General features: G+C 46.9%; 1 long non-coding RNA gene across 2 annotated transcripts; it reads left to right on the top strand.

Annotated features, from left to right (window-relative positions):
* Window positions 1-11: 11 nt before the first annotated feature.
* Window positions 12-22208, top strand: LOC139076418 (uncharacterized). 2 transcript variants are annotated; one of them, XR_011528022.1, is made up of 3 exons: window positions 12-188; window positions 281-718; window positions 20300-22208. It is a non-coding gene; the product is annotated as an uncharacterized lncRNA (long non-coding RNA). The 2 variants fall into 2 exon arrangements; XR_011528023.1 differs by lacking the exon at window positions 20300-22208 and adding an exon at window positions 4898-4996 and having other exon boundaries at window positions 25-188.
* The last annotated feature ends 1099 nt before the right edge of the window (window positions 22209-23307 follow it).

Genomic DNA, 23307 nt, shown 5'->3' with positions numbered 1-23307 from the left:
GCATGCTCCAGGAAGGCCTGCGCCGGCCCGCGCCCCGCCCGCTACCGGTGAGGAGCGGGTGCTGTGTACGAGAGGGAGCCGAGGGCTTCGTCTTCCCAGCAACAGGCGCTCGTGCCTCAGAGGCACGACAGATTCCTAGGCGCTGCTTGAGTGTGACGTGTTTCCCAACTGCCACTACCCTCTTCAAAGTACTGACCTTGCATAGTTTAAGCTATTGTATTCTTACCGCATTATCGGTTCGTCATCTTTATCGATTCATTTCCTTGCATGCTTTCTACAGGCTGCCTCTTCAAGCCTCAGGAGGACAGTGCTCCTAAACTGGCCTGCACTTTACATCACATGGGGATCTTCTAAAAATTCCAAGCCCAGAGCATACCCCAGGCCAATTAAATCACAATTCCCTAGCGGTGGGAAACAGGTATCAGTAGTTTTGGAAATTCTCCAGGTGATTCCAATGTGCAGAAAAGTTTGGGAACCACTGCCCTAAGGCCTTGCTGCTCAAAGTGTGGACTGTGGACCAGCAGCATCACTAGAAATCAGAACCTCTAACTACTTCAATCAGAGATCTCTGGGTGATTTGACACACATTAAGATTTGGGAAGCACTGTTTAGAGGCCTGAATGGATATGGGTATCTTGATTTATGAGGACCACGTGTTTAAAGGATGTCCTTGGATGAGGATAACAACGACAGGATGGATTGTGTGACCTTCCACCGGGTATGTAATTTTCATGTCTTGCGTTATTCCAAGTCATTAAGCAAGGCCTTGTTTGAAGGTGATGAACAGGTCCCTGCAGAAGAGTGCAGTTTTGAAAAGAAGCCTGGCCTTCATCGTCCTGAACTGGAATCCTCACGTGGTACTCACTCCTGAGCCTCACCTGTCAAGTGGAAATGATGATAATAGCGCCTGTCTCATAGGGTCTCATGAGGACTGTGAGAGGGTGTCTGGGACGCATGTCTAGGACACGCATCCACCTGTTGCTTTTCTCCTTCGCCACTCTAGGCCCTCTCCAGGGGACGAGTCCGCACACATCCCTCCTACACCTCCAAAAGTCTTAAATGGTTTCCCTTGTGTTGTCTCTGGCTTTCTCCTCCCCACGCCCACTGCACCGTGGACATGGCGAGGGTACATGGTGAATCTCTTCAAGATCCTCCCTTCTCTTGGCCTCCTGACCCCATGTGGTACACCCATGGCTTTCCTCCTGCCTTCCTGACTTTGCCCGTCTCCTTGGCCAATTGTTCCTCCCACCTCCTTAGCTTGGTGCCCAGGTTTCCGTGCTCAGCCCTCTGCTATGATTACTGTAGTGGGAGAGCTGGTCTTTGAGCCTCAGTCACCTGACTTTGGATCCTAACTCTAAATTTACTAACTGTAGGACTTTGGATAAGATTCTTTGAATCTCCTTTCTCACCTTTAAACTCGACTGTTAATCCCCACCTGTTAGAGTCATTTTTGGAGGGAATGAGATTATATTAACTCATAGTTCCATTTATTATGTGCCACCCCCTGTGTGAGGGACGTTTCCCACCAACTTTCGGTTCTCCCAACAATTCTGCATGGAAAGCAGCTAATAGGATCCAGGCTGTGCCTTTCTTCTTCTTTCTCTTTCTTTCCTTTGAACAGATCCATTGTTCCACCTCTTTCCTCTCTGCAGTTTACTCCCCAATTTGTTGTTCCAATGACCCACATTTCTAAATGACAAGTGGATTTTTTTTTTACATTAACATCAAGCAGTCACCTCAAACTCAACATCGTAAGTCAAATAATCTCACTATCTCTATCTGGCTATACCTACTTCCCACTTTCTTCTTGTCTACAGGGGTATAATTCTGTCTCCCACTCATGAAAACGCAGAACAATGGTTCCCAGCCCTGGCTGCACATTAGAGTCACCCAGAAGGTTTTGAAAATGATGACACCTAAGGCCCCCGCTCACACCAGTGAAATCGGAGTCCCTGATCCTCTTCCTTCCTCTGCTCATCATGGGCCTGGCTGACTTTTGCACCTGTGCTGTCCGTCTCTGTCTAGCTTTTCTTTGCTCTGGGCCCAGACTTCTGCAACAGCCTCTCAACGAGTTTTCCTACCTTTACGTTCGCCAGCCTCATCTCCCTAAACCTCTGAGACTTTCTAGGTTTGAGTTTGCAAGACTGGTAATTGCAGAGCATTATTATTCCTCTTGCTATTATTCCTGCAATTCAGGTAATAGCACTGAGGTAGGCAGTGGGGTCCCTGGGCTCAGGCCCCTCCATACCGCTTCCTCCCCTGGGCACAATTCTCAGCCCAGATCAAGTCTGACTGCCTCTAGATGATCCTTCCCTGACTGCTGCCACCCCCATGCGTCTCTCCTGCCTTTGAACTTTTGCAGCCCTTTCTCTCTGTAGCACTGAGTAGACAGTCCTTGACTGTGTTGGGTTACTTTTAACCATTCAGACATACAATTTCCTGTTTCCCTAATCTTGATTTAATCTTCATAAGGGCAGAGACTGGATCATAATCTTTGGACCCTCAGTAGTGAGGTGACTTGCATACACTGGGGGCCATCTTAGTATTAATATAGTCAGTTAAATGAACATACCCATGAAAGCACTGTGTGAAACCTTAAAAGTTTGACATGAATGTCTTCATCAAGGAATCTTTCGTGTGCAAGGACCATAATCCCACTCAGACTAATCCACGTGCGACGCGAGGGACTCTCACTGCACCGGCTGCGGACAGACCGCATAGGGTGGCAGTTGCCTGCACACGGTCTGTTTCTCAGTCTGCCACTCTTCGGCTCGGCTGTCTTCCTTAGCCTCACTCCTTTGCTCTCCAAGCATCTCTTAGACTACTCCATTCATTTCCTGTGTACGTGTGTCCCTGTCTGTGCTTGTGTCTTGCTAGCTCACTCACTTGCTCATGCATGTGTTCTCTCTCCCTCCCTCCCTCCCCTCCTCAGGCTTCCTCCCCTCACAGTCCTGGGTCTCGGATCATCCCTGCCTATCTCTGCTCTTTTCTCAGCTTCTTCTGTGACACTGAGTTTCTGCCCCTGTGACTGTGGTTTTCCAAGAGCTTTGGCTCAACTCAAACAGCCCTGCCCGACCTTACATAATCTGGCCTCAACTCCCCATGGCTAGTGACTCCTGAAGGAGAATCTTTGGCCCACCTGGGGTTCAGGCTCTTCCTCAGGCCCAAACAGCTTCAGCCGGAAAGAGCTAAGGCTGTGAGTCTTGTAGATCAAGCCAAAAGGTTAACACAAACAGAACTCTGGTATGCCTGTTCTAGCTACAAAATTGCATTTACTACCCTCAGCTTTTTACCCACCCTTTGTTCCTCCGATGTAGGAGACTGGAGATATTTTCTCTCTCTTTGACTCTGTATCAACTGTGTGACTTGCTTTGGCCCTATAAGTTAGAAGTGACAGTGTGTTGGTTCCAAGCCTAGGCCGCAAGAGAACTTGGGTGTTGCTAGAGTATTTTAAAGCAGTCTCATACATCATCTCATTTTGCTGTATTATCTCATTTTGTTAATTAGCTCTAAGAGGTTATAGATATTATACATAGTATTATCTTCAATTCTATTATCAGATCCAGCAAGATGAACAGTACTTCCTTAAAGTCATCTAATATCCACAGACCCTTAAATTCAGCATATTCAAAACTGCTTTCCTCTCTCCCTTTGCACCCTCCCGGGTCTTCTTGTCTCAGTGAGCGGGGCCATCATCCACCCAGCTCACTGAACCCATGGCTTCTTCCATCTCTCACCCCTGCATTTATTAAAAGGCCCATCATGGGTGGTTTTACCTCCCCATCTTCACTTGTACCCAAGGAAGGCCCTGGTCCTTCTAGTTCCCCTGAGTGTCTGTGATCTCATCAGCAAATGGGTGTCCAGGGATCAAATCGGTCCACTCCCCAACCATGTGGAGAGAATTCTGTTTAGAGGCTATCCTCCCCCAAACTGCTCCTGACCTCTCAAGATCGCTTCCTTCCCGGCAGGCCTTAGACCTTCTCACACTAACAAATATGGCACTAAAGAAAGAGGATATCTAGTAGGATTAAAAGGGCGAGTCCTGGAGTCGGGAAGGCACACTCAGAGGTCATTATTGTCAGCAGAGTGTGAGGTCTGGGCTCGCAGTGCTGGCCATGGCACCAGAAAGAAGGCGGCAGGTGCACAGGTGAAAAGGCAGACCAGTGATGGTGGTGGTTAGAAGCGGGCTTTGAAGTTTGGCAGACCTAACTTTGAATCCTAGCTCCACCGTTTACTATTTGACCTTGAGCTAGTTATTTAATCTCTCTGAACTCCGTGTTATCTGTACAATGGGGCTAATAATATCTATGCCACGGGATTGTTGTGAGAATTATATGAAACAATTAATTCATGTGAGGTGCTTAGCACAGGGCTCAGCACATAATAAGTGATCAAACAATAGTAGCCTTTCTTTTTTTCCCCCGACTTGCTGCTGACTTATGCCTTCCGTTCTTAAACCAGAGTAGAGTTTGGCAGACTTCTATGATAGCCCCCAATAATCACTGCTTCCTGGTATTCATGTCCCTCTGTGATTACCCTTCTCCTTGAGTGTGGACTGGACCTTATGAATTGCTTCTAACTAATAGAATAAGGCAAAGGTGATGGGATGTGATTAGGTTACAAAATATTGGGACTTGCATCTTCCTAGCACACTCTCCTCCATTACCTTCTTGGCTTGTTTGGTACATTGATGAAATAAGCTACCATGTTGGAGAAGCCCACAGGGCAAAGAATTGAGGGTGGCTTCTGGCCAACAGCCACCTAGGAACTGAGGCCCTCAGTCCTGTAGCCCTCAAGGAGCTGAATCCTGCCAACAGCCGTGTGGGATTAGAAGCAGGTACTTCCCCAGTCGAACCTTCAGATGAGACCCTAACCCTGGCTGACTCCTTCATTGCAGCCTGGAAGAGGCCCTGAAGCAGAGAACCCAGTTAAGCCGTGCCCAGATTCCTGATCCGTGGAAATTGTGGGATAATAAATGTGTGTTGGTTTAAGCCACTAAATTTGGGGGTAATTTGTTACGCAGCATAACTAATACATAAAGTCAGTCTTTCATGACACAAAATAACTCTAGACCTAGCAGACACCCTAAGGAGAGAGCATCTGCACAAGGAGTATTCTGACAGGAGAGGGCACTCTGACCCAGCATCCATCCATTACACAAATTTCTTCCTATCCAAAAATCAGTTACATAGTGTGACAAGAGTGAGTACAATTATGGTGATAACTGGACAAAATAGCTTGAATGTGGACTGTCCTAGAAGATCTTCAGTGTGTGGTCCCTTTTATCCCAATTTTATTCTTATCTTCCAATGTTTACTTCTCCCAGACTAGTCCCACGCAGCCAACGTGGTTAGCTAGGGCCACTGTCCTTGTGGATCAGGCAAGGCACCAGGACACCATCCCTGAAACACACCTTTAACTTGAAGAAGCAGAACAACAGCTCTGCTGCTGCTTTTGTAGGCACGTGGTAGAAAGACTTTTGGGTGGGGCACGAATGGCCACTGACTACCTGGGCCCGACTTTGGGCAACTCTTCCCAACCTGCTTTGATCATCCATAAAATAGAGGAGACCCTGCCCTACCTCCCTCACAGAGTCGTTGTGGGCGTCACGTAAGAACTTGGCAAGTTAATTCACCTCTCTGTACTTTGGTTTCTTCATCAGTCAATTGAGGACAATAGTGCCTACCTCACAGGTTGTGAGGATTAAACGAGAAAACACATTTAAAGCACGTAGCAAAAAGGCATGGCTCAGAGGAATTGCTCTGTGCTCAGAGGAATTAGCTCTCATCGCCATGATTACTGTGATCTGTGCGAACACCTTTGTCAGCCATGAAGTGCGATGCATCTGCAAACTGTTACCGACACTAGCTTCTCAAATTCTGGCTCAAACAAAAAGGGAATGAGTGGATGAGCACTATTGCATTGGCCAAGGTCAGCCCAAAGTGAGCTGGAAGACAGCAGTTAAGAAAAGTTCCCTCCACTTTGCCTGGAGATTGAGCAAGAGAGATTCCACCCCTGGGCCACATCCTCAATATAATTCCCCCCATCTCCCAGGAAGCCTGCAGGAGTCACTGATTGTCTAATGGCCCAGTTAGGAGAGGTCCCCCAGGCTGTCATCTGTATTTTTGTGCTCACTCCCAGCGGCACGCTGTCAGCAGGTTTCTCGCCCTCTCTCAGCGTCTGTTCTTTGGAACAGACTTCTCCTGGAATCATCGGCGGACAGTGCTCAGGCCTAGCACCATTTCTCTTCTTGATTATCTGCTCATCTTGCAGTTCCAGCCTGGCCTCTCTAATTAGCGCTCCTCTTGCTTCAGTCTGATCATTGCATTTTCCCGCAGCCGTAATTGTACCGCCACAGGCCTGTGCGTAATCACTCCCACCCACTTCAGATCCATTTTAGTCTGGAGGAGCCAGATTCCATCTAGTGAGTGAGGCCTAATTGCTCTCTGATTACCCACAGGGTCAGGCGCTTGCATGTACACAGTTTCTATCTGTGGCCATGCAAGATTTTTGTGTTCGATAATTTCCTCTGCCAGCTTTTTCACTGAGCCACCAGAGTCACCCCTGGCAGAGGGGGAGCTGGCATCTGGAGGGAGTCCTCGCCCCATTTACGGATGGCTTCTTGGTTTACTTTAGGGGTAGAATCCGTTCATCTCTCTTCACCTCCGGTGCCACCATCTCGGTCCAGTCTGCCATTGTCCCACCTGATCTCGAGATGCATCCTGCCACCAGGCTCAGTCTCTTCAATCTTCTCCACACGACTGCTGAGGGATCCTTCTCAGATGCCAGAGATTCAGTGATGTCCCGCAGCCTGTAGGATAAAGCTCCCCCTCCTTACTAGTGCCCTGGCAAGGCCTCAGAGAAGCCGCGTTATCTCCAGGCTTCCTTTCTCACCACTTGCATGCTGTCCAAGCACGGGGAGCTTCCTTCATCACTCATGCCTGCCCATCTCTCACTTCCCTCCGACCTCCCATACGCTCTTCTCTTGGTTTGCGTCACTCTCCCCTTCTTGCTCCTACTGTCCCTCAAAACTAGCAAATGTCAACTTATCTGTTAGGTGGCAGCTTAGGGGTCAGTTCCTCCAGAGAGCTTGCCAGACCGCTCCGGTTGGCCAAGTGGCCCTGCTCCATACTCTGCCATCCCCTGGGCTTCCCTCCTCACAGCGCTTACCACATGTTACTGCCGTTACCACAATTCTTTAATTAATCTTCCCCGGCAGCGTGCAAGCGCTGAGGGCATGCTCCATGGATCTCATCCACCACCGTATCCACAGCACCCAGCGCAGTGCCCAGCACAAGGCGGGTGCCAATAAATCTTTCTTGACTGAATCAGTAAATTTCCCACCACTGCTATGAAGCCGCAGAAATAGTAGTGGAAGTTGCTATGGCATTTCCCTGGGTCAGACGTTTATTGGTCCTGATAACATTTCACATATTAAACGTAAATTTTTGACTTGAACAAAAGACTTATTGCTTTCTAGCATGCCAATATGTTTTTATTTTTATTTCTCTCGCACCTTTCACAGCTTCCCTGTATCCTATGAATTGGCTTTGAAATACTGCCTCCCCCCTTTCTTCTCAATCATTCTAGGTCAGTTTTGGGCCAATTTCTGTACTATGTGCTTTAAATACATCATCTCATTTCATCCTCCCCCAAGTTTGTGAGGCAGACCTTCTGACTCCTTCTCACAGATGAGGAGGCCCCGTGCCCATGGGCAGGGAGGTCTGCGTCAGTGGACGGTCCAATAGCCACAGCCCTGTGTACGCAGGCCTAAGGCTCCCACCCTCCGTGACCTCTTCTTGTCCCCACAACTGTGGGCTCCATATGGTCCTGTTCAGTAGGCCCTTTGCTAATAAGTGGCACCATTTATTTATCACCTACATTTTAGAGTGAAACCTGCACCCTTCTTGGAACTTCCGAATCGTCTGTCCTGCTTACCTCGCAGCACAGAGCAGGGACATGGCAACTTTTTAAATATTCTTTGTGACATCCGTTCACTCAAAAAGTGTTTATTAATTCTCCTTAGAAAGCGAGGTCCCAGAGGCTAGAGTGCCCCGTTATGGAGATGGGGAACAGCCTAGACAGGGAAGCACACCTCGGGGCACCATGCTCCCTCCGGGGCCAGTGCTCCAGACTCCCTCTCTTGTTTCCGAACACAGGATTCTGTGCTTTTATTTCCTCCACTGTGTGGTCATGACTGTCACCTTCCTGGGACTCTCTGGGGTACACGAACAGTGACTCCCAGCCTATCCAACCTTTCACAAATGCCACCGCCTCTTCACCCTGGCCACATGATTCGCATGCGCCTCCAGTGGTCTCTCTTCTCTTGACATTACTAAGCCTTTCTTCTGAGTCAGAGACTGGAAGAGAGAAATTCCGTAATCCAGTTCCTGGAAATGCCAAGCAGGGCCTATTATATAACCCTCTCTAAGTAGCTGCTAAATTACTGGGTTAATTAATGAGGGGAGAGGTATGGAGGAGAGATGGACAAAGGAAGTCGGCTGATGGGATGCAGGTGCTGTACCTGGAAGTGCGCTAAGTTATAAAACCCCCAATTCTGCAGACACAAGGCACCTCCAAGGTTCCATTGGGAACAGAAAGGTGATATGCCAAGAGTCTCTTTTCAAGTCAGCCCTGCCAGAGAGAATGGGGAAGCCTAGGCTCCCAGCCCAGACCACCAGGAGGCTGGTAGCCTCCAGCCCCTGGGAGATAGGGTTTTAAACTTAAAGCAGGTTCTCTCCCTGTTGGAGCTCTCAAACTACTGAGTTTATCTTACTCCAAAGTCCAAAAGGGGATTCCCAGCCTCTCTGTTGACTGACCAGCAGTGCAAGACAAAAAGGAGATGATGAAAGCATGGAGTCAGCCTCATCCAATCCTTTCTTGCTGGTCTCTGGACTGAGCTTCAGAGACAGGAACCATCTCTCTTCAGGTGGAGGGTCGCATGGAGAGGCCGTGGGAAGGGGAGGGGTCTCCGTGGTCCTTTGGATGTCTGGGGCCTTGTTTGAGAACTTGCAGGATGTACCCTGGAAAACCACTGTTCTAATGTCTGTGATGCCACAAACTTTCCCCAGAATCTTAAAATGACCTCTAGTAATATTCACTCACCTAGGAGAAGAGAAAATAGCTGGTCTCAAATGTTAATCTTCTAAAAATTGGAATTGGAGCACCTGTGGGAACAGTTGCTCCCTCTCCTGTCTAGGTCCCCGCTCCTATATGAAAGAGAAAGTGCCTTCGTCTATCTGCAGCTGGATGGAATGAGACGGTTCTCTTTGCCTTTTCTCTTTTCCAGGCCTTTTCCCCAGTGGAAATAGGGTCAAAGAAATAATAGGTTTATATGGGTATTTCCTCTACCAAATGTAGAAAAAATACTCCATTGCACACCAAAAGCTCTCCCTTTGTCATCTCGCTGCCCATCACTACAACTGGGGGGTCATCCTCAAGGTCCTCTCCCCAGAAAATACCTATACACATCTAAGCAAAAAATAATTGCACATAATTTCGCATCATTTGAACCCCAAGCTAAGAATTCCTGCTCCAGAGGATGAGTAGAAAAAAAATTTTCAAAAGTAACACTCAGCAATTTGGTTTGGAATTAAATCTTTTGGTTGTTTTTTGTGGTCACAATTTTAAGTCCTGGAGTTAGCGACTGTTTCCAGTGGGGCTTGTTTCCAGCTGAGTGGTGTTCTCCAGCATTCCAAAGGGTGGGCTGCCCAGGAGAGCCAACACTGTCATCCAGAAGGGAGACTGTTCTCCTGTGGGATGGTCTGTGACAGTAATCTTGTCCATGAACAAGTGGCTGATTTATTCTTCTCCCACAGAGACTTACAATCTATGATACTCCCGTGACTGCCACAGAGCCACCTGTGTTTAAAGTACCAGTGATAATGGGAGTGAACCTGCATATAATGGCTTAAGGTTGGTTCCTGTAGATATTTACCGGGACCTCTGTGTGAGATGCGGTGCCAGCCCCATGTGATGCTCAGGGGGTGCACCCCGGAGCCTTCCAGCCGACAACTGGGGCACCTGGACCAGTGCCATTTTAGTGATAAAAAGTGTTAAAAACATTAGAGTGTGATCACCTCTTGTTTACAGGAGGGGTGATGATGAAGAAAGACTTTCTGTGAGTTCTAATCACGTCATCACAGACTTTTTATTAAATGTCTATTGAGCAATAAGTGAAAGTATGCAAATCTGGGAGAGAAGTAGGCCAATGTCCTCTGGAGGATATTGAAGCCCTGGTTTTTATCTTTCAAAGTTGTTTTGAGCAATAAAGAATCTTTAGTTGCTGGTTGTATTTGCAAAAAGTGCTGTTTGAATATTGTAATTGCACTAACATTTACTTAAGCACTATTGTTTTTACTTAAATTGCATGGAGGGGGGACAAAAAATAACTAGGATAAGTTTCTTGAGCAGCAGCCCCCTCAGCATTAAGACGATGCAGAAGGAGTGCCTCTCTCTGTTGAGTGATTTCAGGGGTTCAAGAAAGAACTCCACCCCACAGTGCTTCCTCTACTTTCTGCTTGAAAGTACACATGAGGTGTTTGGGTACCTGAAAAAAAAACTGGCGGATATTCCCAGGAAGGCCACATTAGCACCCTCCAGCCATAGGCCTCCAGAGCCCCCTTTGGTGGAACAAGCGTGGTTTATTGCCCATCCCATTTGACAAGCCTGGGAGAGTCTGGCTAGAGATGCAAATTGGAGAGTTTAAACTGTATTTTTAGGACCTTTAGCAATTTAAAGGCCGCCACACAGATCTTTTAGCATTTCTGAGATCTGTCACCAGCCTTCCAGGGCGCCAGCACCCAGGCCTTTCCCGAGGTGTGCCCTGGGGCTGCAGGGGCCTCCTTCTCTGTGGCTGGCCCTTAGTCAGAGGTGTGGGAGAGGCCGGCCCAGCAACCTCACCTGCAGCGGGGTCACCCTGAGTCTGGGCCTGGCCTCCTCCTCCCCTGTCCGGCTCCCCCTTGTCCTCTACTGTTTCCCCTGGGAGCACTCCGTGAGTCCTGCACCCGAGTTCTCCTCTCAGGGTCTGCTTCTGGGGAACTGAGAGTCGAGTCACTTTCTGAGGTTTGTTAAGGAAAACCACATGCTCCCACCCACCCCCACCCGGCCCAGACGCCCTCCACCTTCATGTTCTCCAGAAACAACCATTTCACATTCATCTTAGCTCTATTTCCTTTCTTCCTTCCTTTCTTTCTTCCTTTCTGGTATGCTCATTTACGTCTCTAAATAACATTCTGACAGTGCTGCTGCCTGATTTTTCAGTTTTAGGCATTTTCTATTGATTTTCCCCTATAGAATATGAAGATTAAGACACACACACACACACCCCTTCCCCCCTCTTCCATTCTCCTAAATGGTTATAAAATAACAATACTAGGTTCTTCTTACACAGAACTTATTACACACCAGGGGTTGTTCTAAGCATTTCACACGTATTAATTCAATACTCTCCCCAAACCCTGGGGTCTGTTATAATCCCCATATTACAGATCAGGAGACTGAGTCAGAGTAGTTAAGCAAGTGGCCCAACCACCGCCAGTAAACAGTGGATGCAGATTTGAACACAGGCAGCCTGGCCTGAGTCCATGCTCTTAAGCACCACGTTAGCTGCTGGGATCAGGCCATGATCTTAGTCAGATCAGTCTTCAGTGTTCTTCTGATACCATTCGATCAGTGCTGTGAACAGCTGATCCCTGTGGTAAACTGTGATTTCTCTCTCCTTCTTGCAAAACTTTTTATTTTATCCAGAGTCAAAAACTGTCTGGTTTTTTGTTTCCCTGGTCTTTTGTATCTTACATATTTATCTCTAATTCAACCTAAATTCGCCCCCAGTTATCTAAATCTCCTCTCATTATACTCAGACACATCTGGTATTCCATCAGTTTTACCCTCTTGGAGAAATTTTTCCCGGAGCACTTCTGACCTGTTCCAGTCTGGCCTGGCGGCTCCCAGGACCTGCTCAAAGCCACCGTCCTGGACGCCTTCTCTGTGTCATCCCTCGGTTCCCTTCACCCCTCCTGGTCCCAGACTCCAGTCTTCTTCCCTCTTGGTCCTCTTTTTATCATGGTGGAGCTCTCTGTAGTTTCCTCAGAAAGAATACGTAGGAAGTAAAATGTGGGGGACCTTGTACATCTAAAAATATCTTTTGTCTACCCTCATGATTGATTGTTTGGCTGAGTATAGAATTGTAGGTTTGAAATGTTTTTTCCCTCAGTGTTTTGAAGACATTGCTTCATGGCCTTCTAGCTTCCAGCATTGTGCTGAAAACTCTGACGACATTTTGATTCCTGATCTTTACATATGCCTCTATTGATTTTGTTTTTCCTCCAGGGTTCTGGAAATTCATAGAATCCTCCCCTTCTCCTTAGTGTTCTGAAATTTCACAGGGATATGCTGTGACATGTCTTGGTGCAGCCTATTTTTACCACTGGGCTGGCCACAAAGCGGGCTCTTGGGCCTAGAAACCCATCTGCTGCATCCCGGGAGATTTTCTTGCATCGCTTCTTAAATGATGCTCCCTAATTATCTAATATTCTCATCTTTTTATTCCTATTTTTCATTTCTTTTTCTCTTTTGCTCTATTTTCTGGAAGATTTCCCCAGCTTTATCTTCTAACCCTTCTATTGAATGTTAAAAATATTCTATACTATTTTTATGTTTTATATTTTCTCCTATCATGTTTTAAAATTTTTTTAATTTGCCCTCCTTTTTTTTTTTTTTAAATAGCATCCTATTCTTGTTTCATGCATGTGGTATCTTCTCTGATTGGTCTGAGGATATTAATGGTAGTAGATTTGGATTTTCGCCTCCCTGCGTGGTTTCTGTTTCCTCCACCATGCCTTCTTCCCTTCGTGTTGACCCATGTCTTATATTAGAGACTTTCCACAGCTATGTGGTGATCCTTAGCTGCTTTCTCATATTTAATTAAAAAACAATCAAATTCCTGTACACGTGGGTGATGACTGAAAGCTGGGCCAGTCCTCAGGGAACCCCAGTGTTTTTAGGGCTTTCCTCTCGGGCTGGTCATGTTCCCCAGGTTTCTGCAGACCATACGCTTCTGGCTGCTAGAATCTCAGAAGCTTTGTGGAGGAGGAGACTGGGAGTCTCCCTGCTCATTGGATAAACTTTCCCTCCATCTCTCCCGCCCTCCACTGTGCTAGATTCCCATCAATCCAGAGACCCTATGTTTTATCCTCTTCATTGGGTATAAGTCCAAGCTTCTGTTGGGAAGAAGGAAGGGAAAACTGGCCCTAGCAAGGAGTGTGCGTGTGCATGTTGTAAGACCTAAAGTTTCATGTGCTGCTCTGACATCTTAGAGCACAGGGCCCCAAAGGTCTAACTGTGATCTCCCCGACTCTGGCCAGGTATGTCCCCCACCAAGCAGGAAAAGCTCCCCTCTGGCTAGTTCCCTGTCAGCCGGACCTAATGCACTCCACTGAATCGGTTTCGCCTCCTTGCCTGCCTATGAAATTAAACAAACCAATCACATCCTCTTGTGGGAACCCAGGGGTACTCCACCCTGTTGTTACTACAAACCCTGCCTCCTCCAGCCCCTAGAGGTTCGCTCTGCTCCTGAGAACAACCACTATGTGCCCCTGCGTGGTTCAGTGTGTCCTCCTCCCCCAAGCTGTGAGTATATGGCTGATAAACTGCTGTCATCTCATCTTTCCAGTGTCAGGTGCCATGTGTTCAGCTACCTCGTACTGTTTGGGGTGGCGGATCCCTCCCTCACCAACGGCATGACTAGGAGGTGGTCACTACATTGTGTGTGTGTGTTTGTGCACATGCACAGTGTACCTAGGGCTTTAATTGCTTCTTAAGCAGACTTTCCATCATTTCTTCTATTGCCAGCACCTCCTCTCTTCTAGAGGAAAGGCATGATAAATGCTGGAGTCTGACCACGTGGAATTGGATTCTGGCTCCACCCCTACTCCAAGCTGTGTGGACTTGGGCAAGTTATTCAATTCTTTTGAACCTCAGTTTCCTCATCTGAACAATGAGGATAATAACAGTATAGGGTTATTGTGATGAGTAAATGAGGTACTAAATGCAGAGGGCTCACTTCTCATTAAAAATGGCAGAGTGAGGGGCTGGCCCCGTGGCCGAGTGGTTAAGTTCGCGCGCTCTGCTGCAGGCGGCCCAGTGTTTCGTCGGTTCGAATCCTGGGCGCGGACATGGCACTGCTCGTCAGACCACGCTGAGGCAGCGTCCCACATGCCACAACTAGAGGAACCCACAACGAAGAATACACAACTATGTACCGGGGGGCTTTGGGGAGAAAAAGGAAAAAATAAAATCTTTAAAAAAAAAAAAAAAAATGGCAGAGTGAACATGAGCATTTACTGCCTCCTCCTGAAGCCCTAATAAAATACAGGAAGGATTTTTTCAAGCAAGCGTATTATCCCAGGAGGGCAAAAGAACAAGAGATAAGATTGTGGCGACAAAATTTTGGATGCTGGAAAGCAGAAGTTTGAATGGCAACTGATTCGGCAGAGTCAAGAAGCCAAAGAAAGAATTAAATATGTTCATCCATGGTCAGCACTCAGAAGGGTCAAAGGCAGTGACACAGTTTTGGAGGCTTGGAGGCTGGTAGAAAAAGAAAACACTTTGGAGACCATGAGATCGCTCCACAGACTTCCAAAAAAGGCGGACTGGTAGCAGCTGGCGCGGCCTGGGAACGATCAGTGAGGGACTGTGAACGAGGCCAGCATTCCTACCTGAGAGGAAGTTTGGAATTACACAAGTTCAGGGAGTTGGAAAAGGGATTATCTTAATATCAGTAGCCAAAGGGGATGCGTCATACATTAAAAACGTCACACTCGCCCACCGTTCCATGTGGGGGAGAACTTCAGGCAGGGCACCCTCGTGTGGAGGCTGATCAACATGGACTCGACACTGACTCAGCACGTGGTTTTCGGTGACATCCCTGGCTGTGGTGGCCTCCCGCAGCACATGAGGAAGCAGGCGCAGAATTTCCAAGTACCACCTCAGGCCCTGCTGCGAGCACTGGGAAGACATCAATGAACACAGCAGGCCGAGGCCCCGCCAGGGTGCAGGCTCCAGGCGCTGCTTCCACCTGGCACAGAGGGAAGCCAAGGGCACGGGATGCTTGAGGGAGACGGGAGTAAGGAGAGGGTTCCACTCGCCAAGGAAGGGAGGCCGAAGACACAGCTTCAAGCTGACCATCCAGTTTTGACGATATCATTGCCCAGGGCTTGCGCTGCTTCACAAACACCAATTTGCCATGGAGGTCATGTTGCTTCTGAGAAGAAACCATACAGAGCCATCTTGTGGTGGGAAAAGGACGCACAGGTTTCAGCCTGAAAACTTTATGGGGTTTTACACAGGTGTAAATACATCTGCATACTCTTGCACCCTTGTTTCCTCCCGGTTGGCCGGGCAGCATTTTAAAGTGGTCAGCAAACGTTTACAGCAATCTATAGTTGTTCCGCTAACACATTTACCACAGGTAATTAACTTAACTACCTGATAAAAATGTAATTGGTGTGTTGTAATGCTAGCTATTGTCTGAAAAGGGTTTGACTGACAGTTGCGTTGGCTCCTTGGTTATCTTTATAGGTACATAATCAAATCCAAATTTGATCATTAGTTTGTAATTTGATTAAAGTAAACAATCAAATTGGGTAATCATGATCCTGAAAGATTTACTATTTGCCTCAATTAAATATTTGGATTTTTCTATTGTTAGAAAATAATAAGAAATTAGTCAGATTGCTCTCCGAGGCTGCCAAATGCTGTGCAGCTGCACTCTCTCTGTCGAGGATAAACCTAATTCATCAGAGATGATACGGGACTTAGAGGATCGATTTGTAGGTGTCAGGGATTCATATTGCCTCTCTGGAAGCATCCGTCATGTCGTGCGAGACTTTTCTCACGGTGCAGCCCCCAGCAATGCACGCTGCATTCTGAGACGGCAGAGTGCAGTCCCCAGGCGTGGGGGACAGACTTTCAGAGTGTGGCCTGCACAGCAGCTGGGCCTGCGCCTAGGCCGTCGGCTACTCCAAGCCCCAGTGTCACCTGCGTCTACGGGACTGTTCCAAACAGCTTGGACGGTGATGGAGAGCTTCGCCCAGCTGCATCAGCTGTGCCTAGTGAGGTGCGTGTGGTTTTCTGCACACAAACTTCCATCCTCAAATAAGCAAACAGCCTCCTCTCTAAGCTCAGGAGGCGCTCCCTTCTTGAACACTCATTACAAGAGACGTTTTTAAAATGGGATGACTGATAAGGGTTTTTCTCGCTCAGCTTATAGAGTGAGGATCCTTCAGATGCTTCCACTGATTGGGGCACCTTCTCAGCAGCCTCCCAGCGTGGGAAGAGGAGGCCTTCTGGGCTGGGTTTAGGAAAGCCACGTCTCATACCACAGACAACAGAACTGTAAGAGCCTCAGCATGGTGTGCACGTTGGCAGCCTCAAATCCAGATTGGGGATAATCTGCTACAAATGGCTTTGGCCTTGCTCTTGAAGTCAGCTAAGACAGAATTCAGTTAAATTTGGGGGATAAGTAGTTTTCCCTACGTCCTCAGTGAAACCTGGAATGTGCTTCCTTCTCCTCTGTGCTGGACCAGCCCCCACCCCGTGCCAACCTGATCTTTGCCCAGCAGACGCCGAGGCGCCTGCCCAGGCTCAGCCCTTGGCCCACTGGGCCCGCTGACTTCCTGCTGAGGTGTGCCGGCCTTGCCCACAGTTTAGCTCCTGCCTCTGCTGGTCTTACCCTGTCATCTCATTGTTTCACATGTGCCACGTAGCACCCACGTCTCCCCAGGGAGATGGTAAGTGCCACGAAGGCAATGGGCAACGTGTGTAGAACAGTCATAGGATTCGTTTGTTCGAGTAACAAATACTTCCTGAGTGCCCACTGTGTGCCAGGTACTGCTGTAAGCCCTAGGCAGATGGCGATGAACAGAACCGGGGCCAAGGCCCTGCTCTCATGTAGCTTCTATTCTAGTGGAAAGACAGACAAGAACAAAAAAATACATCACATTATAGATGGCGAATCGAAAGGATGGTCCAAGGGCACCCAGGAGTCTAGGGACCAGAAACAGGAATAAAATCAGAGACTGCAGTGAGGAAAGTCAATCAGACTCCCCAGCTGTCAATTTTACTGTGCATCACTGTGCACTGTGTACCTGCATTAGATAGCATGTCTGTGGATGAGGTACCGGCTCTGGGAAGTCCTGTGACTCCTAACATCTTGGGTCCTCCAGTCTCTAATTCAGTGGGTCTCTTAAGGTATGCAGCATTTGTCCCACTGGAGGGACTCGATTAAGTGTGGGTCTTCGGCATGACAAGGCTGTTTTCAGCTGCCTGAAAACGCCTTGCAACGCTCACCTCGACACAGCAGCCCAGCAGCAGGAGGAAATCAAGGAGGTCATCTGCGCTGCCAATTTCAAATTACCCTTAGCAAATACAGTTCACTTTATAGAGCAAACAGGATCACCCAGTTAACTCACGGGGCAGGAGAGAAAGAACTTTACCCATCATTAATGTTTTACTACCTTTCTCAAAAAGTGTAACCTTTAACCCCCAAATCAGCTCTAAACCAGAGCTGAGGAGGTCCAGCTGCTAGATCAGTTCCGGGTGCCGGTCTGTCACTGGGCCAACGCTGTTTCGATCAGGAGAAACAAATAAACAGGAAGATAAGCTCTTTCAAGCACACCCCAGAGCAGACCCAGAGTTTCCCCAGCGGAGATAACCAGTCACTTGGCTCTCATTGGATGATCGGGGGCTGTCTGCCCAAGTGCCCTCTCGGCCTGGAATGGAGCTGGGCCTCCCTGGTGACGAGCGGCCGGGGAAGCCCTTCCTTCCCCATGGAGAAGAGTGTGGCCTTTGGCTGCGACTAGGTTGGCCCCAGCACTGACTAATCAATGACTGAAGGATTTGATGCTCCTACAAAAATACCACACTTAATTGTCAGTGACTATCAGCAAGGACTTTATTTAGTACAAGGACTCCAAAGTCTGAGTCAAGTCTGGTGGAGAGAGCATTTACGTGCGAGACCACCGAATTCCCCAGAACCTGTGAGGCCCGGGCTCACGGTGACGCACAGCCCACTTGTGCTGAGCAGGGAACTGAGGCAAGGGTTCAGGTCCTTGCCTCCTTTCTCATGTGTAAATGACAGGTGGTTCCACACTCTCTCATTTTTATAGACGACTAATGCCTAATTATTTGTCACCTAAGAAGTGAATCATTAGGCGTTAGTAAAATTTATTATTCACAAACGAAAATTAGCACAGGGCTGGAACATCCCGACGGTCCCTTCCCAGAGGGCTGGCTGCGAGCAAGCTGGGCTCCGTGGCACCCGCGGCATAGCTGGGATTCCTCAAGTCTGGGGGCGGAACGCGCCTTAACAGCGCCGTCTTGAGCTGGTCGTGCTTTGCAATTGCTGCTTTTCTTGCTTTTAAATTATACCTTACTGTTGTTTTAGCTTCTTTCCTGTCCGTTTGGTTTGTCAGGCTTGTTTGATTAACCCTGAAGTGTGTGGTAGTGTATTTCAGCTTCTGCCTATACTTCCCCAGTCACTACACGTTAATACACAAATGCCCTGAGGTTGGAACGTGAGCCACCCAGGCCCCTATTGCTAAGTCAAAAGTATGCATAATTCTGCCGAATGTGTTTGAGGAGCTCTTTTTCTATGCTGTCTGGAAACTGACCGAGGTAGGTAGGCCCTAAGGTTTTTAGCTTGTCAAAGTGGGCTGCTGTCAAAAAAGTTTTGCAAGCTGCTGTCCTAGAAGTCTAGAACGCACCACACCCATGTAGGCAGTGAAATGCTAGCAGGTACTTAGCACCCAGCTCTCAGGGGTAAAAATGTGCATGTGTGGGTGCGTAATGTGTTTAATATATAGGTTTATTATAAATTTTACTGATATTAGAAGATGTGTGATACACAACTTACAAATAAAAAATATACAGTACTCTTGATTATAAATTCCATATAGCCGACTGATTCTCACAGAAGGCATTCGGTTGATTTTTGTTGAACTCTTGTATTCACGGCGAAACTATGGTTATGGCTGATGAACAAATGTAGTTTCAACATAATGTTAGTGGATATTTCAGTTCAAGAGTAAGATACAAGGAAAACAACAAAGACTATGTCAAACCTCAGTCATTCATCAATGATGTGTGTGACTTCTTTGCTAAATCAGATAATATTTTCACACACTGAAGGAATGTATTTTCAGTTTTCCAGCTATTCACAGTTTAACAGCTATACACATTTTTAAGTTTAATCTGTCTTATTAATATTTTCTCCATCACTTTTTTAAGTTTGCGCTAGCAACAAAACAATAAACCAAACTCTGATGTGTAGCATTTTGCCAATTTCTAGGCTGTGAACACTCCCACCGTGGCTGATTTCCATCTACTGACATGGAATTGGGAAGAGACGCCCGGTAACACACCCTGATAGGGTATTTCTATCACTCTGCTACAGTACCCCAAACAGCCTCAAGAACATGAATAATAGTAAAATGTAGTAAAAAGTGAATTAGGAAGTGACCATCCTTAAGTTTTCTTAGCTCCGTATTTTACATAATTATTAATAATGGCTGTGTTTAATAAGTGGCTTGGAAGACCCCTGCTTGCCTGTGCCGGCCAGTCCGCTCACGGTCAAGTGTGTGGCAGCGAGGGTAGCTGTGATTTAAGAAGGCTCCTTATTCTTTCAGACAGAGCAAGTGTGCTTCCCCTGCCGACTGCCCTCAGTTTGTAATTTGTCCAGCGTCTAAGTCCAGGCTCACTCCCTTTGTGTCAGCCCCGGCCCTGTGCCCCAGCCTCGGCCCTGGGCCAGTTCCAGGCCAAGCTGTGACCGCACAGCGTGTCCACAGCAAGAGGGCGGGCAGGTCTACACCCAGGCCCTGCCGGAAGCACAGTCGCCGTAAAGAGGAAGGGCTGGAAGCGCTTTGAGAATTAGGAAGAGAGTGCCAGCCACTGGGGACTGAAAGCCTAGTGCAGCCACAAAAATCCGCCCTGGCTCACGTCTTGAGAAACAAGCTGTTGGCTCTTAAAGTGTTTAATTTTCTCTTCCTTAAAAACTTAACCAAAAACTGTAATTACGGGCAGATCATAAAACTCAGATTCCAATATCAAAGGGCATGTCCAAGGATACGTAAGTTTGATTTACACATTTTGTAATGCTTTCTCAAATGACTAAAAATGTCCTTTTTAACCCTGTGTGAATTACTGCGTTAGTCCCTTTATTGGTCAAGTATGGAATTTTTTAAGTTTTATTTTTCCTACGATCTAATTCTTAATGATAACAGGGCTTATGTCTTTCAAAAAGGGTCCATCTGTTTAAAGATGCAACAAGATGAAAACATGTCCTCCATCTGCCACTCTCGCTTTTTTGTTGAACGAGCTGGGATCCTGCAGATGAGTGAGTGCTGTCTCCTGCCCGCTGGGACTGGTCTAGACCTGCTCCCAGCGCCAGTCCTACCACGTGCTATTCCAGCAGGCAAGAATCAGAGGCTTTGAAACTGTTCTTGCAGAAGAACCCTCACCTGTGATCTTGGAAGAAAAAGTTTTAAGAAACGAACAAATTATTAATTTGGAAGCCATCCTGGAGTTCTGAAAACTAAAATCTGCTCTTTGAAAGATACTACAGGGAAAATATGTTTAAATACTCAACTAATAAGTAATTCTATTCCATAAGTACCTTCTAGTCATGGTAGATATTTACGAATAGGTTGAACAAGAAAAAATTAAGGTCAATTCTTCTTGACCTGAGAAGCCTGAAAAAAAGTAGACAGTCTCAAACTTACTTCCTTTTACTCAGGGGAAAGGCAATCTCGAGATACAACAGTCTGGTTTCCAAGAGGGACCTGGAGAAGAGAGAATGCAGGCAGCAGTGGCTGAAACAGAGCTGTCACCTACAGTTTGAATAATTTTAACACTAATATCATTTACGTACATTCAAGTGAACTCTTTTCTTTGTGCCCAGATGGTGTATTGACATAACTGCTTTAATGAAAAGATCTTTTGACAACAAACGCGTTTTAGTTTTTGAAAGAGGAAGCATTCCTTGTTGGGCTTAATTGATGAGGTTTAAATATCCTCTTTTTTCTAGGAAATCTAGCTCTCTAACTCCTCTCGTGTTGTTAATGCCCAGGGTGTAGGGAGCAATGGACTGAGAGTGCCCACATCCCCCAGGGCCTCACAGAACCATCTCATCGGGGGTCTGCTCCCTCTGTACCTCCACCTCCGCATCTGTTTTGTGGGTATCTTCCCATAGCAGGCACTTTCCTCCTGTTCCTGAGGAGGTTGTAAGCCCGGAGAGACAAGGTGAGTGAGCATGCCTTACCTGGAACGTGCTACTGCTTCAGTCCTTCCTCTGATTTCCCCCAGCCCCAGCTCAGGTCGGGGCAGGGTCGACAGCTGGCCAAGAATATAAAACTGGCTGTTTGAACCAATGGCTCTTTCATGAGCTTAGCCAGGTGTCTGGTGTTGGGCCACAGTCAGTATATTCATCTTTAGAGGCCAGAAGTCCAAGTTGCCTTCTGAGGTTGGTGGAAAGGAGGAGGAGAGGTGAAGATGACCTCCTTCCCAGAAGGTGGAACCGAGGATGACCGTCTACTAGCAGCACCCGGGGGACTAGCTCTGCGTCCTGGAACTTCCTTCTCTCAACAGGAAGTGATGGACTGAATAACACTTAACGCAAAGTGGGAAGCGGTCCTCCGAGTACATGCCAGAATGGTTATAGACAGAGGGCTAAAGTAGTTGGAAGAAAATTCTTGTTGAAATATTCCCGTCTGTATTTTAGACAGATTTCACCTCTGAGGATAAAATGATGTATTATAGCAACAACAGCCTAAATTAATAAAAGCACAGGAAAAGACTTTAATAGAAACTGGAAACTTCTGTAACTTTTGCCCAACCCAGAACTTTGGGAGATGTTAGATGAGACATCAGCTACAGAACCTAGAACTGAGAGCATTTCCCAGGACGTTAGTAACAGGTTTAGCTAAATAGGACTACGATTCCTGCTCTCATAGCTCCTCACTGTTTGCAAAGACAAATAATCACCCAGACTACAGAGACCAACACACAACAAAAAGGGAAATTTAATCAATATTTAATAAACATTTTTGATGCTAATGATAACAATAAGTGTTTTACATATTTGAATCAGTATGGCAAAATACCTATAGGCCTGTATCAGCCGTGAGATTACTGGTTTAACGTCCAAAGAAAAATAATACTTCATACCAATGTGTATAAACACATAGGGCTGTCACGCTCTGCACATGTGGCCACATATCAGACTTTGTGCTTTTAAGCACAACCTGATATATTTGAGCTTTACAAAAAACTGTAAGGAAATGTGTTATTCCAAGTGTATGGATAAATAAATTAGAAAGTGGAGTTTTAAAAGAAAATGTTGATTGAATATAGGGAAATGATTTGCCTAAAGTAACACAATTCAGTGGTTGAGCTGAAATGAGGAGACCAGTCTCTAGGCTTCCAGTTCACTGTGCCACCTGCAGAGCAGTGGGGGTGCCTCAAAGCTCTCTTCTGAGAGCCTTCACAGGCAGGTGGGGCCTGAAGGAAATGTGGTCCTCCTGCCTCCCCGCTCTATCTCATCCTTCGTCTGCTGTCCTGAGATTCGAAGGCTGGGAGGGTTATGAGGTTTCATTTGAGACAGCTATTTGGCTTCCCCTAACTCCCTGATGAGGGAAACCACGGAAGATGTGTTTCTGCAGAGTGATGACACTGGTCATTGTGGGTGAGATGAAGAAGAATTTTATCACTCTAATGATTGAGAATTGTTTGCAAATGATGATGTATACGCATCCATAATCAGGAATGGACAAGAGAAATGGTGTGAGAAGAGAGAGGGAACAGGGAGGAAGAGATGCTCCACAGAGTGGAAAAGAGCAAGAGGAGGAATGATTGGGAAATAAATACATGTCGCTTAGTGGTTTCCAGACATTGAATGAGTATAATTCTGATAACTCTTTCAATAAATATATTTATTCTCTCTAATACATCCTTTTAAAAGTTTTAAAAATTGTGGTAAAATACAAATGACAAAAGTTTCCATCCTCATCATTTTAAGCCGTATAGTTCAGTGGCGATAAGTGTATTCAGATTGTTGTGCAACCATCACCACCATCCATCTCCAGAACTCTTTTCATCTTGCAAAACTGAAACTCCGTATCCGCTAAACGCTAACTCCCCATTGCCTCCTGCCCCAGCCCCTGGCAACCACCATCTACTTTCTGTCTCAAGGAATTTGACCACTCTATACCTCATATAGATGGAATCATACACTATTTGTTCTTTTGTGTCTGG

Source organism: Equus przewalskii, chromosome 16, assembly GCF_037783145.1.
Source record: "Equus przewalskii isolate Varuska chromosome 16, EquPr2, whole genome shotgun sequence".
Lineage (NCBI taxonomy): Eukaryota > Metazoa > Chordata > Mammalia > Perissodactyla > Equidae > Equus > Equus przewalskii.
This window is presented reverse-complemented; position numbering and strand designations above follow the sequence as displayed.